The following is a 15,653-nucleotide window of genomic DNA, read 5'->3' on the forward strand; positions in this document are numbered from 1 at the left end:
TCTACAGCTGAAATCACACCAGGTCTTATTGGGTGAAGATTCTCAGATTTGCTTGTGTAAATAAAGCTTCAAAATACAAAGGAAAAAACACAACTTAATCTAGAGATTGTTTGTGAAATGAAAAAAATTCTGAGCATAAAGCATTGTAAGGAATAAACTGGAGATTACAGCATGCAAATGAATGAAAGGAAAGCAGCAGGGGAAAGGAGAGGCATGTAGGGGAAAAAGTGACAGTTTTGCTGAGGAATTCTCCTGTCATTTTCCCTAGGGAGGAGAAAAACAGAGTGGGGAGAAAGTGGGAGTAGAGCAGTGTGAAGAGGCTCTTGGATACCATGGAGATGGGTACAGTGTAAAAATCTGTATACTGTAGACAAGTAAGTAGGAGGTTGATATCAAACTCTTGCCAGCCAGAAAGTGGCTTTGTGCAGGGTAAACATGTTAAAAGGCTGGGCAGAAGGAAGCATTGTTTTAGCCTCTGCCATCCTGTTTGCCTACTTAACACTTGAGAGTGAAGGGAAGGGATGAATAAGTGTTTTTCCGCTTATGCTTTTCACTATGACTCTTCTCTTATCTATGTCCAGTCTGAGAGGAAGGAAAAATTCTTCTAGAGCTTTTTCCCCCCCACCCCACTGAAGTTATCTTGCCATTTCAGACCGGCTTTTTTTTTTTTTTCTTTTAATTTCAGTTTCAATTTGATTAACTGGGTGCTCAGAATAAATTCATAATACTTCTCCATGGTTCATGAATGTGGGGAATGTAATATGATGGATTCACTAGGAACTATATGTTACTTTGTCTAAGACTGTGGTTTGTTGTTTGTTTTGGTTTGTTTGTTTTTTTAATTCAATCTTCATGTTACACTGCTGTGCAAGGTTGTCTCTGTTCATTTTAGGATTTCTTTGTTCTCTACTTCTAATTTTCATGCTTTCCATGCTCATAAGACTATGCTCTTATGTATATCCATGGCCACAAGGAAAATGCTATAGTTGTACATGGGACATTGTACTCCTAAGAATTATTGGATTTTTTATTTTAAAATAAGAAATGCTGTAGAATGACAAGTGTGGCTTCCAGAAGATTGTTATTTGTGCTATTGATTCCTCTTAAAGTGCAAGCTGTCTGAATTGAGGTAAGGCAAGCTGATGCTTTGGTTCAGGTCTTTGTTCGCTGAAATAGTCCTCCCTGAAGCAAACAGGCTGTTTTTGAGGCTGCTTCCTGGGAGAAGGATTTCTGCTTGAGGAAACAAATTACTTATTGGAAGACATGAGAAGGGGTAGTACTTAGCTGGTATAGCTGGGCATGGAGAAATTTGGAATCATGAGATATCCACACATATGCCTCACTCGGCCTGCCTCCTCCTTTTTTGCAGGCAGGGAGCCATAATGTCAAGTAACTTATAGGGTGCTGGGCTTAAATAGGGTTGCAACATAAAACACCAGCACATGTCTTGCAGCTAGGTGGATGTGAACCTAACTAAGTTTTCCTTCTTCTCTCAAATCTGTGGCTTTCAAGAGTGGCCACGGATGACCTGTGAGATCTTCTGGCTTGTCTAGGGAAGGAAGCGCTGATCTGGCAGCCTCCAGAAGCACTGGCAGTTATAGTCACCTCTCCAGGATAAATGTCTGCATGTGTGTGTGACAGTGAGCTACAAGAAAAATAAGTTGTTTAGCAAGTCAGACATGCTTTCAAGATGTATGTACAGTAATGTGCCAAAGCCTCAAATGCAGCCATAAATTGTATTTACAACAAAGCCTTTTCCTGATAAGATGTTGGCTGAATCTGCTGAGATACATCTTTGGAGATCTGACTCACTTACCCTGTGCCTAACATCCACGACTTAAACGTAGTTTATTTTCCTTTTTATCTACAAGCTTAACTTCAGAATTGTGCCAAAACAAGTTAAGTAATTTTCAGGTGTTACATTTAAATGCTGTGCCATCAGAGTTTAGGGGAGTTGGGATGTGCGACTGTTCATATCCCTGTCAGTTCTACACAGGTTTTTTTTTTTTTTTTTTTGTTTTTTTTTTTTGGTGGAGTTTTTTGTGTTTGGTTGTTTTTTTTTTTTTTTGTCCAGGGCAGCTTTCTGACCACAGACTGACTCAAAGTTAGAAGGGCAATGAAAGCACAGTTTTGCAATGGCCCTGCCTCTGCATGTGTGCATTCATAAGGGAGCATGGTGAAGCAAGTCTCTTAAGACTTTAATTTGTAATGCTGGAAGACACAAGCTGAGGTGTTCATCCCCTTGGGGTTACTGGAACATGTATTGTAGAAGTCCTGCAGGGAGGAATGGGGACATGTACTGCTGCAGGAGTACTACATGACTGACTCTTAGCAGTTTCATTCCTAGCTGTGAACCTTGGCCAGGCAGCTATAGCAGTCTTTGTGAAAAATTTCTGTTCCCTAAAGTATTTTCCTTCCTGAATTTCAAAGGCTCAGTGCAAGCTGTGGTGGTGCCTGGGGTTGTCGTATAGGTTAGAAGCTCAGCATTCAAAGGGTGCATGTTGACCTCCAGAAACAATTTAAAGAAGCCATCCTGGAGCATGATTTTTAAGTCAGATTGAAAAAGTCTTGGATGATTCAAGTACAGGTTGCTGCTGTTAGGAGCACCGAAGCTGATTGCCTGCACCAAAGCAGCTAGCTTTGATGTGTAACTCTGAAGAAGGGTGAGGTCCTGCTTGTAAGAAAGGGTCACAGGTGCTGGGAGACTTCTGCTGTGTTTCTTGCTGGGTGTAAGTAGCAGTGTGGTGGATGTAGTGAGCTGCAAACCTGGGCTTTTCTGCCCCCATTGCATTCTATTCCCTACTCAGACTTTGGGGGTTTGTGCTGTCTGCTGGAACTGGTTGTGTAAGGAGGGAAATGCTGTGCTTTGGAGTCTTGTCCTAAGTGATTTATGAAGAGCTAGATCTCATAACCCCAGGGCCACGCATGCAAAATCGGTATCAGCAGCATCAGAGAATAGTAAGATACTTGTCTTTGTAGTTGAGCATGTTTCATTGTGGTCTGATGTTCTTTTATTCTTTGATATTGTAGTTCATGAGAGAGGATGAAACTAACTTTAGAGAAAGGTAGTAAACAGCTAACTTTGTAAGACCCTTCTGTGTGCAGTTCCTAATGAGTGAGGTTTACATTTTCACTGGGATAGCTAATTTGATGCAGAATGAGAGCACAAAGCTTGATTGGATGCATGCTCCAGCAGTCATCAACTCTTCTTCATATGATGTTAAACTAGTATGTACATTAATGTCTGTTTCTTTGTTGTAATAGGTTCTGCCTGGCATACTGCAGAAGCATTGCTGTATCTTACCTGACAGGAACACAGGTAAACGTTTCGTAATGAGTTAATATTGTAATGATTTGGAAAAATGGAGACACATATTGGATAATATAGAGGAGTCTTGTTTGATATTTCCAGTTATTGAAGTGCTCTTCTAGGGAGTGACAGCTTGGATGTTTTGTTTAAATTACCTGCTTTCATGTGAAGAGTTTATATGTTTTGTTAACTTTATGGAGCTATTAATGTTGTAGAGATTGTCAAGTGTTACTTACAAAGGTATTTACATGAACTTCTGAAGTGTCTCTTGTTGATTAAAAAGTTGCAGTTTTGGAAAGAAAGGGGGTTTAATACTGGAATCTGTAGTCTGATCCTGTTGGTTCACAAAGGTGCAGCAAGTCTTATGCATAGCTCTGACTGCAGATAAATCTTGCTTTATGCTCTTTCAGAAATTAGAGGCGTAGGCTAAAGGAGCAGACAGGTGTATCACTAACGATGCCTTGCTGTAGTGCAGAAGGAGACTTTAATGTTTGACTAGAGAAAATTAGTTGAGGGTGATAACATGAATGAAAAGAAAGTCATATAATTTTGTTCTTTTATTACAAGAAAAACAATTTCTTTAAAATCAGTTTTAAAATACTTTATAAATTGAGTGAAAGTCATTGCATATGCAAGGAGAGTTTGATTTAGCAGACTCATTTCAGAGAAGCAGGAGGAAAAATGTTGCTTATTTTTGATATCTTTTTAATAGAACATATGTGATTGCTTGAAGCTCTTAAGGCTTTATTTCCCCTTTCCTCAATAGCTACCATTAAAATAAACCATTTTGTTCCTTTGCTATTACTTGTGTTTCAAGCACAGTTTGCACTAAGTGTAATTGCACAGAGAACCCAACAGCTGTGTTGAACTGTAGTGTGATTTGAGGTTGGTTACCTGCAACTGCTCAAATGAAGTTTAAAAGCTCATTTCCGTTTTCATCTGTGAACATGGGAGAAGCACTATAATAAGACAGTTAATAATACATATCTTCTAGTAAGAATTTTGAAGTTTGTAATTAGTGAACAGAGTGCAGACAGAGTTTGGCCTTCATATTTATTTTAGTCTTCCTTAAATTAGACTAAAGAATCATGGGCTACTGACCTCAGCCTGGTTTGTGTGCCAATTACATATTTTTTTAATATAAGAATTCAGTCCTTTGATCAAAGTCTTCTTGACTTATAAAGAAGCCTATCAAGTAGATATCAAAGCCTGTGTTACCTGGAGTTGGGCAGTAAGACTGACCATTTATCTAAAGAGGATGAAATGTGTCTTTATAATCAATATCAAGAAAGCCATTTATCTAATAGCCCAGACACCTTCAAATGTCTTCATTTGGGTGTAAGAGAAGGGAAGAGCTTGCTAATGTATAATTTGGGTTTGAAAATTGTGAACTTCTTTGAAGTAGAAACCTGTCAGGTTTTTGTATGTAGCAACTGCTGTACAGCTCAAGCACACATGGGTATGAAAACAACTGTAACTTCTATTGCAGTATCTTTATGCCTGCCTATTGTAAAACTGGGAATTGCCAGCAGGTACAAAGTGATGTGTGTTCCATTCTCCCCTCCCTTTCCCCCATTTATGGTGTTCAAATACTTAGCAGAGAGATGAAGCAGAAGAGTTCAGACAGGACATGGGATTTTTCAGCTCCTTTCTGGAAGAAAAGAATGATGGAATTTTTGGTCTTGATTAGTATAGTCTGAGACACGTTAACCATTTTCTTGTTTATATCTGAATCAGCTAGTCTAAACTGAGACAACATTCATTAAATTTGTGTTAACGTGGAACATGCTATTTGAATTCAGATGTATACATCATATAATCTTGTCCATCTCTGTTCTCACTAAGCAAGCCCAGAGAAATTGCCTGATTGCAGCTGTAGGTCTGTCTGTGATCAGCTGCTGACATTTGAAGGAATTTCACAATGTGCAGAGTTAGGTGGCCTTCCTAATAAAAGGGAGAAGGATGAAGAGAGATGAACTAGGAGGAATGGGAAAAAGAGGGAAGGAAGAATAAATGGAGACTTCCAAAGCCATTAGTGAAAGACACATGCTCTATGGAGTGAGGATGGATAAAAGTGAGAATTGCAGTAGTAGATTCCCCATTTGTTTATATACCTAAGAACCATGCCTACACATATTTTAAATATTTCTAGGTATGGTGACTCACTCCCCTTGACAGCCTGTTCCAATGCTTGATAGCCCTTTTAGTGAAGAAATTCTCCCCTGGGGTAACTTGAAAGCATTTACTCTCATCCTGTCACTTTATGCTTGGGAGAAGAAACCAACACCTACCTCACTACAACCTCCTTCAAGGTAATTGTAGGAGGTTCATAAAGTCTCCCCTTAGCCCCTTGTCCTCCAGGCTAAACAACCCCAGATCCTTTAGCTGCAGTTCCTTCTCTAGACCCTTCACCAGCTTTGCCCTCCTGGACATGCTCTCCAGCAACTCAATGTCTTGTAGTGAGGGACCCAAGAACTGAACACGTTATTCCCAGTTTGGCCTTACTAATGCTGAGTACAGAGGCACAGTCACTTCCCTGGTCCTGATGGTCTCCTTGGCCACCTAGGCACATGCAGGCTCACTCAACCAGTTGTTGACCAACACCACCAGATCCTTCTCTGCTGGGCAGTTTTCCAGCCACCGTACCCTAAGCCTGAAGTGTTGGACTTGGCACTTGGCCTTGTTGAATGTCATATAATTGGCCTTGGCTTATTGATCCAGCGTGTACAGATACCTCTGTAGAGCCTTTGTACCTCAAGCAGATCACTGCTACTCATCTTGGTGTCATCTGCAAATTTAGTGAGGGTACCCTTAATCCTTTCATCTGAATCACTGATAAAGATATTAGCAGATATCAACAGATCAGGTGTGGCCGACTGGGGGGTCTTGGTCTCCTCATTCAAGGGTGCCCCCATAACTGGCCTCTTTCAAGCTGTTAGAGAAGCTGCACGCTGGAGAAAGAAACAAGCTCTTGGGAAGAGCTGGGCCAGTGCTTCCAGGCCATGCTTTCATTTGACTGCCCTTCAGACCTAATCAAACCTCAGTTTTTGGAAAATAAATGCAATTAGCCTTTAAAAGTAGTATGGCTCCAGATTGCCTGTACTGTAGAAAACTGCATGTCCCATCGTCTCTTCTTGCACTGTGGAAGAGTTTGAAGTGGCAAAGCTTTGTCAGTATTGACACTGTGTATTTGTAATCTAGAGAAGAAGGGTGCATGGAAGCAATGATTACCTTCCCCTGGTGATGATGTTAGTACTTCTACCATAAACTTTTATTCTTGGTGCTTATAACATGGTTATAAACTCATCTCCTGCAGAGCCTTTCCAAAAGGAGGATAAAAAGGTAATTTGGCAATTCAACAGCAATGCTGTTTTGGAAGAGGATACGTGTTTAACACAATTGTTGCATAGGTTAAAGAACAATTCACTTTTTTTCTAACATGTAAGATGTACAAATTCTCAGTATCTAAATAAAACACTGATTGCTGCTAGTTGCTTTCTTACATTAAGCTTTTTTTAATAGAGTTTTATGGCTCCTTTCTGAAGTATTGATTAGTGGAAAGCCACAAATAAATTATAAATATTCTTTAGTAAATTGAAAGTTCATATAGCATGCACTGGCCTAATGTATATTCAGTATCACATTAGCTGGTATCCAGAACCTGTATTTGTTGTGCACCCTGTGTCTCAAGAAGTAAAACATACCAGACACTTGATTCTGAACTTCCTTTTTAGATGCCATAAGCATACTATAAGAGCTGTATTGATGTCCTTTCTCAGTTTCTTTTCATCTCCCATAGGTTAACTAGCTAGCAACAACTGGGATGCATTAGCAGTTCTAAAGTTAATTGCAGGAAAAGCAGTTACATGCTCTCTATAGTTCTTACTAACAAGATCATAAGGGGGAACAGTATGAAGATATGACCTGGTGGGGGGAGCAGGTTGCTTATTTTCTTGAATGATAACCTTCTTCAGCTCCAGCTGAGAGGAGTAACCCACCCCTGTTGATGGACATGTACCACCCTCTGTGTACAAGTGCAGTCATCTCTTAATTCTCTATAAATCTTTTCCAGCAATATCCATTGCCTGCAAAAGGGAACTCTTCAGCCAAGTCAGAAGTCCCTCTTGTTACTGCAGGGCCACTAAACCTTAGATGCTAATCCCCTCCCTTCCCTTGTAGCTAAGTTCTTAGTTACAATAATGGTTTAGAGAGCTGTTCACACAGTGTGACCAGTATACTCAGTTTCTTCCCTCAAGATGAAGACAGCCATTAAATAGAACATGTTTTGGCATTCCTAATATTAAAAAAAGGAGAAGCCAATGTACCCTAATATGGGTTGCTTTTTATTGAAATTTATGGAGTTTTAAAATTTATTTTCATTTCCAATCTTGCTTGAAATAGAGCTGTTAAGGCAGTGCATGTGGGTTGTTTAGCTATAGATATTTTCATGCAAATAAAGAGGAAATATATCTGAAAGCTTAGGCTTTTGTGTATGCTTGCTGTGTTTAAGCAGTCTTAGACCAGTAACTGAATTATTTGCATTTGATTTCTGTATCCCAGAGCTCCCCATATTGTGATCTAACACAATAAATGATTCTCAAGGTGACCGCAAATACGCTTGGTGCAGTAAAATGTGAGACATCCACGGGACTCATTAGCTGAAGGCATTCTATTTTAGCATTGCTGCAGCTGTTAAGTGGACATTCTTTCACTGGAGAGGTGCTGATAGCTGTGTGCTTTGTGTGCTGCTCTTGTGTTCTTGAAACACAATTATTAGTTTTCTGTCATGTAAGGAAATGGCACAAACAGCTTCTGTGCTATCCTTTTCTGTCATACTCATGAGTTTATGTTGTGGACTGCAAATTTGGGCTCATTTTTTTTTTTCCACTGAAGATCCCAAATGAAAGAGTGAATCAATACTCACTAACAGCTTCTTGGGTTGTTTGCTCTTTGTTGCTTTAAGTTAGAATTTCTTCTCTGATAGTGGAGGAGACCATAGGTACAATAAAGAGAACCTGCACATATCTGGCTGATTTGATTCTGATAAACAGCTCTTTTAAACTGGAAACAACATGTTAAAACAAAACAAAACTTTCTTGAGCTTCATCATCCATTATAAGGTCAACCATCATGTGCTGATATTGGACTTCCACAAGACATTAAATCCTTTGTTATAATCATTCTCTTTTGTCCAGTGCACTGGCTAAAATTACATCAGGGAAAAAAAAGTGTGACCAATGTCCTGCTCTCTGCAAAGAATGAATAATATCTGCCTGAGAGAGTAGTAATTGCTTTATATACAACCTAGAAGTTTAATAATAACCAATCTCTACACTGGTGAAAGTAGAGCCCAGGACAGTAATGTTTCATCCTTCTTTTGTTTGCTTTTCTTCCTTTTGCTTGAAGAGCAAATATTGAGCAGGAGAAAAATCTAAGATGGTATTAAAAAGATTTCCCACATTAAACTTTACCAAGCTGTATTTTTTTTTTAAAGACTGTATCTACCACCTTTTAAAATGAGTACACTGCTGTTCAAAACTTATTTGTTATAACTAGTAAATGTATTACTTACTGCTAGTAATTTTTTGTTGTATGTTTATACATATTCAAATGCAACGGATGTTTGTAAGAGCTTTCTAGATGACAGGGCTCACAGTGCATACGTATGAACTGTAGAGCAGCCAGTTTGATTTCACAGAAGGAATTAACAGGACAACATTTAGAAGTCAAAGTCTTGTTATAAAAATAACTTACAATGTTTACTAGCATATCATCTTCCAACTGAGTATTTCAAAATACTTAATTGTCACAAATTTCTGGTTTGTGCTGTTGAGAAATTTTATTTGATATTTTATAGAAAAAAGTCAAATTATCAGCTGGTGCAATGGAAGTAGCATCCTCTTTAGAAGGTCTTTGCTTGAACTGAGATTGTACTTTTACTTTCAAGATGTAGCTATAGATTTTTAGATATTTCCTGCAGATTTCACCTGCTGCCTGCTTGCTGAGTTCAACATGAGTGTTCTCATTCAGATGTTCAGCTGCAGGCTGCCTGCTGGTACTTTCCAGCCTGGTTTCCATGGAAATGGTAATTAGAGGGGTGAAAATACAGCAAGAGTAAGTATTTTTCTTAATCTTCTAGTTAATCCGGAAGTTCTCCTACCTTGGCATCAAAGCTGTTTTGCTTAGTGTTGACCAGGCATATGATGATAAAAAAAGAAAATCAAACCTGTCAGAGCTGATACAAGCCCTGCCTATTACCTAAACTTTGTAGAGGTGTTGGGGATCACCGCTAAAGCGAGAAGGGCAAACTGAGCTGGAGTACACCCACATAAACTGATAAAAGGATATGAGGCAGTACACAGTGACAGAGATGATAACCCGTGACAGAATTTCTTGTTGGACAGAGCTTAAAAAATGTTGACACTGAGTAATGACACATGAACATGGGGAGGAAAACACAGTTTAGATGAAATTTAAATGCTCCATACTGAAAGTGAAACAAAGGGTATCGTCTAATGCATCGAGAACATAATTTAGGGCTTTTATGTTTCCTTAGATTCCTGCTCTCCTCTTTTCCTCCACATTACTGGTTCCACCCTGTCAGCAAAGTCAGGACTGGCAAGCAGATGCCATACAGTTGGATGTATGGTGAAGTAAAATCTCTACTTACTGCAAACAGAATAGAATCGCAGAGGTCTTTTCCAGCCAAAACAATTCGAGGATCAATTCCAACTGCCAACCTAACGCTACCATGGCCATTTAACCATGTCTTGAAGTGCCATGTTTAAATGGGTTTTGATCACCATCAGCATGTTCTTATATGCAAAATTTTGCCCTTTTCCTGGTGGCTGAGCCCCAGCTACACCTTGGTTACCCTGTCCTTGAAAAATCTCTAGGCCAGAACTGTTTCTTTTATTTTGGACAGAAATGGCTAGTCAAATTAGCATGGAGTTGGAAATGGGGAAGGAACAGGGCTTTTAATTAGCTTCCCCAACCTCACCACGAGAAACTTTTCTTGTTCTGTAACCTGAACCTTCTTTGCTGCAGCTTAAGCTTATTAGCTTGTGTCAACGAGTGCCTCCTGCTTCTTCATTCATTTCAGATACCTTTTATTTACTTGAAGAGTGTTTATCCTGTCTTCCTTTTTGGTAGATTTTGTCATCTAGTTTAAAAAATTCCAGTTCTGTCGTGGGTGTGTTGCACTAGTGTACATCTGAACTTGACATGCTTGGATTGTAACATGAAGTACTATTTTTTTTTGGCTCCCATTTTTTTGGAAAATGGGGAGGAAAAAAATGAGATTTAAGAAGAGAGATTTAAGAAATAAGAGCAAAAAAGAAAGGTTTTACCACTCCTTGGATCCACCGACGTTTTCACAGGCATAGTCCAAATCTTTCAGTGGCAGTTGTACATCCCAGCAGGGTCTTCTGTTGTAGGTGCAGTACATGGAACCTGGAAGTTGTGATCCTTTTATACCCTTTTGGCTCTGTGTGTGTGTGTGCGTTCCTCCAAATCACAAAGGGAGATGTGCAGAGAGAGGCGTGCACAGAGGTGAGTGCTCCAGTGCAATATCTGCTATTGGTCTTTCCATGGTGCTGTTGCAGTGGCTTTAAAATAAGGAAAGAGGGAATTCCTGCCTTGGCAGAAATTCTCTCTTTTCATTGATAAGTCATTCTGCCAGGTCAGCTGCTCTTCTTGACAGCTGTTAAGGTCCATCAAAGCCATCACCCTGTCTATTCAGACCAGATATGCCTCATGTTTTGAGACAATAGAGTCATGTGGCTCTCATCAGCTAGAATAAGGAACTATATGATTTCAATCTGAAACCAGTCAGAAGACTGCCTTGTCTTTTTAGATTTGTATCTAATATGATTTACCTAGCTTAATACACTAAAATCTGATCTCTGAAGTTCAAAAATATAGGCAGTTTGGGGCATGCTCAGACTTCAAATGGGTCGGGTCTATTATCTCAAGATCCTGAGACTTCAGTATCAGGACTTCCAGTTACAGAGGTAATTAATACATATCATCCCACCTAAAATAGACAGGCCAAGAGATGATGGATATGTGTGAGCATAAAACTGTTTTAAGGCTCCAGCTGGAGCACATCTCTGGGCTATTCTGGTTATGAAGTAAAAAACATACTCAAATCACAGTGTACTGATGCTTCAGTCTTTGCACTGGGTCCTAGTTTGCTGCTAGCATAGTTCAAAGTCCTTTTCCTGAGTTCAAGGTCCTCGAGTACAACTACCTCCGTGAGAGATGTTTTTCCCCTCTTACTAATGTTATGAGAAGTCACAGTTGTCCTTTGCCCAAAACTTAGGTATTTTTAAAACCAAAAACTGAAGGAGGAGATTTCTCTGATGCTTAAATGTCATGCTAAATGTTCCAAGATCAATAAAGCATCCTCCTCTGAAAGGCTAGTGCTGACTAACCCCTGTGCTCTCAGGGCTGGATATAAACCATTAGTTGTAAAATAGTGCTTTTACAGCACTCTCACCCTGAGATGTGTTGGGGAGCAGGGACTGAAAAAGGGAATCTGAGTCTTTGAAGTTTAATTCTAGAGGCAGAAATGTGAGTATTTACTTGCATTCTCTTTGCCAACAGCATAAGAGCCCTGCCAGCTGAAGGTGTGTAGGAAAGGAAATTGTCTCCAGAAAACATTTCTTCAAGAAATCTTACTTGACCTTTATTTCTGAAATGTTTTGTAAAGCATTCCCAATGTGGACAACTGAGCTACTGAAGGAGGAGAGACATGTACATCATTCTCATCATCAGAAACTGCAGGCAGTTCTGATAACTGGTCATGTTACTGATATGACTGTAGATAAGTGAAAGCATTATGTAGAATGATGGATTTCTACATGCCATAGTTCGGGATTTTTATTTTTCAGTGCTTTCATCTATTTGTGAGATGGTTGCCTAGGCAGTATGTAAATCATGTGGACTGAGGGGGTGTTTATTTGTTGGAATGTATATGTTTCACAGGCACTCTCTAGTGGAGGGATACAGCTTTGAAGTCCACTGCCAAAATGTAGAACTGGGGCAACACAGTGCATTGTGTGGGTAGAGTTAAAGAACATGTAATTGAGCAAAGAAATCAAAAGAGGCATTTCTGCTCATACAGCAAGTAAAGTAAAATGTTAGTGCTGTTTTCTAGAACAGCTACCAGTCAATGGCGAGGAGCACAGGGAATTCATATAGGTCTCAAAGAAATATTGCTGTAATGCTGGAGGAGTCTTGGATTCATTGGTTTCACATGGGTACAGCAGACCACATTGATATTTCATTACTGCTGTTTTTAAAGGTCTCAGGGGTGTCTGTGTAAGTACCTTCATTCCCTGTTCCAGTAGTCTTGCCTCTCTCTCATGCTACTTTGAGGCAACTCAGAAGCAAGGACAGATCTCTTGGCTGATATGCACTAATTCTACATAATGCAGTTGTGCAAAGAATAGAATAGATGTTTTGTTTGCTACCAATTCTTCACATGTTGATTATGCTCCTTTCTCTGTTAAATTGAACTTCAACTATTGAAGTAGATTGGTATCGTAAAGAAAGCCTTTTATTTTCTGGTAAGACACTCTGTCCTGAGAGGGGTAAGCAATGGAAATAGCATCAGAATCGTAGCACTGTCAAAGTTGGAAGAGACCTTTGAGATCAAGTCCAACTGTTCATGTAGAGCTTTGAATCCTATGACTACTGCTAAACCACTACCACTAAACCATGCTTCTAAGCACCACATCCACGTCTTTCAAATATCTCCAGAGATGGTGACACCACCACCTCCTGGATAACTCGTTCCAATGCTTGATAACCATTTATGTGAAGAAAGTATTTTCTCCCAGAGTCATTTCACTTGTATCATCGTCTCCAATTTTGTGGAAGCTCTTTAATATTTTGAAGGGCAAAATCCATTATTTCTACATCCTCTGAAAAAAAAATATTTTATTTTGAAAGTTTTCTTGCAAAAAGAATGTAAGTTAGGGGAAAAAAAAGGACTAGAACTCATATTGCTAACTTCTAAAAAGAAATTTATTTCAGGAAATTCTTGTTTGCTTTAGTTTGTCCTTCTCCACCCCCTTACTCCTCCACCACCTCTTTTTACTGGAGGAGTGGGAGAGGGGAATTGCTTCTGTATCCAAGATGCTCAGTGTTAGATAACTTATTTTCATAAACTTCCTAAACAATGTTTGTCTGCTTTAAGGCATGCTACTTGGCTTGGAGTAGTCTGCAACATGTTTTGGACCTGTATTAACTCCCTAGAATTAGGTTTAAAAGATACAGCATAGAAGCCTCTCCATGATTAAACCCCCAAGAGCTCTTTTCTTTCAGCTGTGTATTTTCCAGAATATCCCACTTCCACTGTACTGGTGGAAACTTCTTCCAAATGTACCTTTTTTTCTTTTGGCTGATTTTATTAATGTACTTTTTTTTTTCCTTGTCCATCATATTTCTTCTTATTATCTGGTGGGATGGGAGTACTGAAACATACATTTTGTTATCAAAACACCTGCGTTTATGTTTTCTATTTAAACTACAGTGATATTCTACGCTTAAAATGTGGCGTGTTTTCTTTTTCTTCATGATTAGAATGATTTTATTTGTAGTAATGCTGTGTGACATGGTTTCCTGTCTTTTGGGATGCTATAATAGGCACTATAAATAACAGCTGATAATGTCTACAATTGTGTACAACAGGCAGTAATTTAACTACTTGTCTCCCGTCTGTCACAGGGGGAATATCAAACCCTTCTGCACCCATAATGCATACAATCGCCAAAGCTGTTAGTGGTGCTTATTGTAGAAGTATATTACCAGAGACAGTGCTACACCCTCTGCACTTGAAATTAAGTGGTAGCAAATGCTTCCATGCATGTGATTTAGTCATCTCAGTATGACTCTGCATTGGGTAAGACACCAGCTGTGTCTCCAGAGAATCTCTTCCAAAATGCCAGCCGAGAGGAGTGATGCTGTTAAGCAGGAAAAAAGCAAAGGAAGAGCAAAAACTGTCAGAGGAGGTGAAGATGTTTCACCATAACGGAAGCTGATACTTCAGTATACCTCTGGGAAAGTAATTCTACAAGTTTAGATGTGTGCTGCCACTTGTAGGTAATATTAATTTCATTAAAATAATGTTGATTTGCTATACTTAAACAGTTAAATGCTTAAGTGAGTGTGAATTTGTAGTTGACCAAAGCTACTGACCTAGGGCCCCCCAAGTGTTATATGGACACAGCTTAAAACCAAGGAAAAAGTGAGAGGCAAGAGTACAGTACCAGAGAAACCATGAGAAGCATAACTCAAAACTGTGCTTATTTGACAGCAAATTTGACAGCAAAACCTGAGGATGAATCATCTGAAAATTTTCAGTGGTATATACAGGAAAGCTAAACTTACTGAAGAGTAACGATGGCATGACAAAAAGTCATGGGGGCATTTCCAGTCTTTCTTACCTTATGTAATGGCTTCTTGAATGTCCTTTATAAACCCAGAGACTGATCCTCTGCGTTGTACCATTAAAACTTCTTGTGAGCCAGAAGCCTCCATACTGAACATGGGCTGAACAATGCTGGAGGCTTCAGCTGACAGAAGTTTAATTCATGAACCACCTTCACAAATATATTTGGAAAATGTGAGTCACAGAAATCAGCCCACAAGGCATAAGAAATTACATCATGGTTAAGCTGTAGGTGATTATAAATGTAAGGGATAAGACATCACATAAACTTCAGGGAAAGGGAAGTATATTTTGAAAATGCTTCAGTGCATTGATCCCCTGCTTGTGTGGAGGACAAGTTGGAGGAAGTAACACAAAAGTGAAGGAAGTACCACATGATGTGAAGTGTTAATGTGTATTAAAGGGAGTGTCTTTTCTTTTGTTGCCGGAAAGACTTAGAACTGTTGTACGAGCACCTTTACATTAAGACTAGTGATCCATGTTTCATATACCCGGGTATAAGTCTTGCAGATATATTCTCTTTGTACTAAATATATACAATGATTCTTTAAAGAACGATGATTAGAATTTATTGCCCAGTGCTGAAATTTTCTCTCTCCTGTTTCTATGGAGACTGTAATAGTAAGAAGACACAGTAAACAAGTGCACTGTATTTTAAGGCTCATCTTTAGCAGGACATTCATTTTATTAATATCTGTCCAAATTAGTCTGACAGGTATTGTGCATTTGACCATCCAAACAGGAACGTATCTATTTAATTTTCACTGAAGAGTAATCTTCTATCTTCAAGCGCTTTTATTTTGATCTTTAATTATTTTCCTAACCCAGTGGTGGGGTGGTATGTGCCCGTGGTTAGTGCATTACTGCTGGGAATGCTTGCTTAGC

The 15,653-nt window shown here is 39.2% G+C and overlaps 1 protein-coding gene across 1 annotated transcript in view; it reads left to right on the forward strand.

Annotated features, from left to right (window-relative positions):
* The first annotated feature begins 3,252 nt into the window (after window positions 1-3,252).
* The window catches only part of DLGAP2 (DLG associated protein 2), a 362,668-nt gene continuing 350,267 nt past the window's right edge, over window positions 3,253-15,653 (forward strand). Inside the window, exon 1 of the mRNA XM_054383858.1 lies at window positions 3,253-3,319. The gene's annotated coding sequence lies outside the window, so the exon portion shown is untranslated. The remainder of the gene's footprint in view (window positions 3,320-15,653) is intronic.

The sequence above is a fragment of the Indicator indicator genome, chromosome 9 (assembly GCF_027791375.1).
Source record: "Indicator indicator isolate 239-I01 chromosome 9, UM_Iind_1.1, whole genome shotgun sequence".
In the NCBI taxonomy this organism is placed as follows: Eukaryota; Metazoa; Chordata; class Aves; order Piciformes; family Indicatoridae; genus Indicator; species Indicator indicator.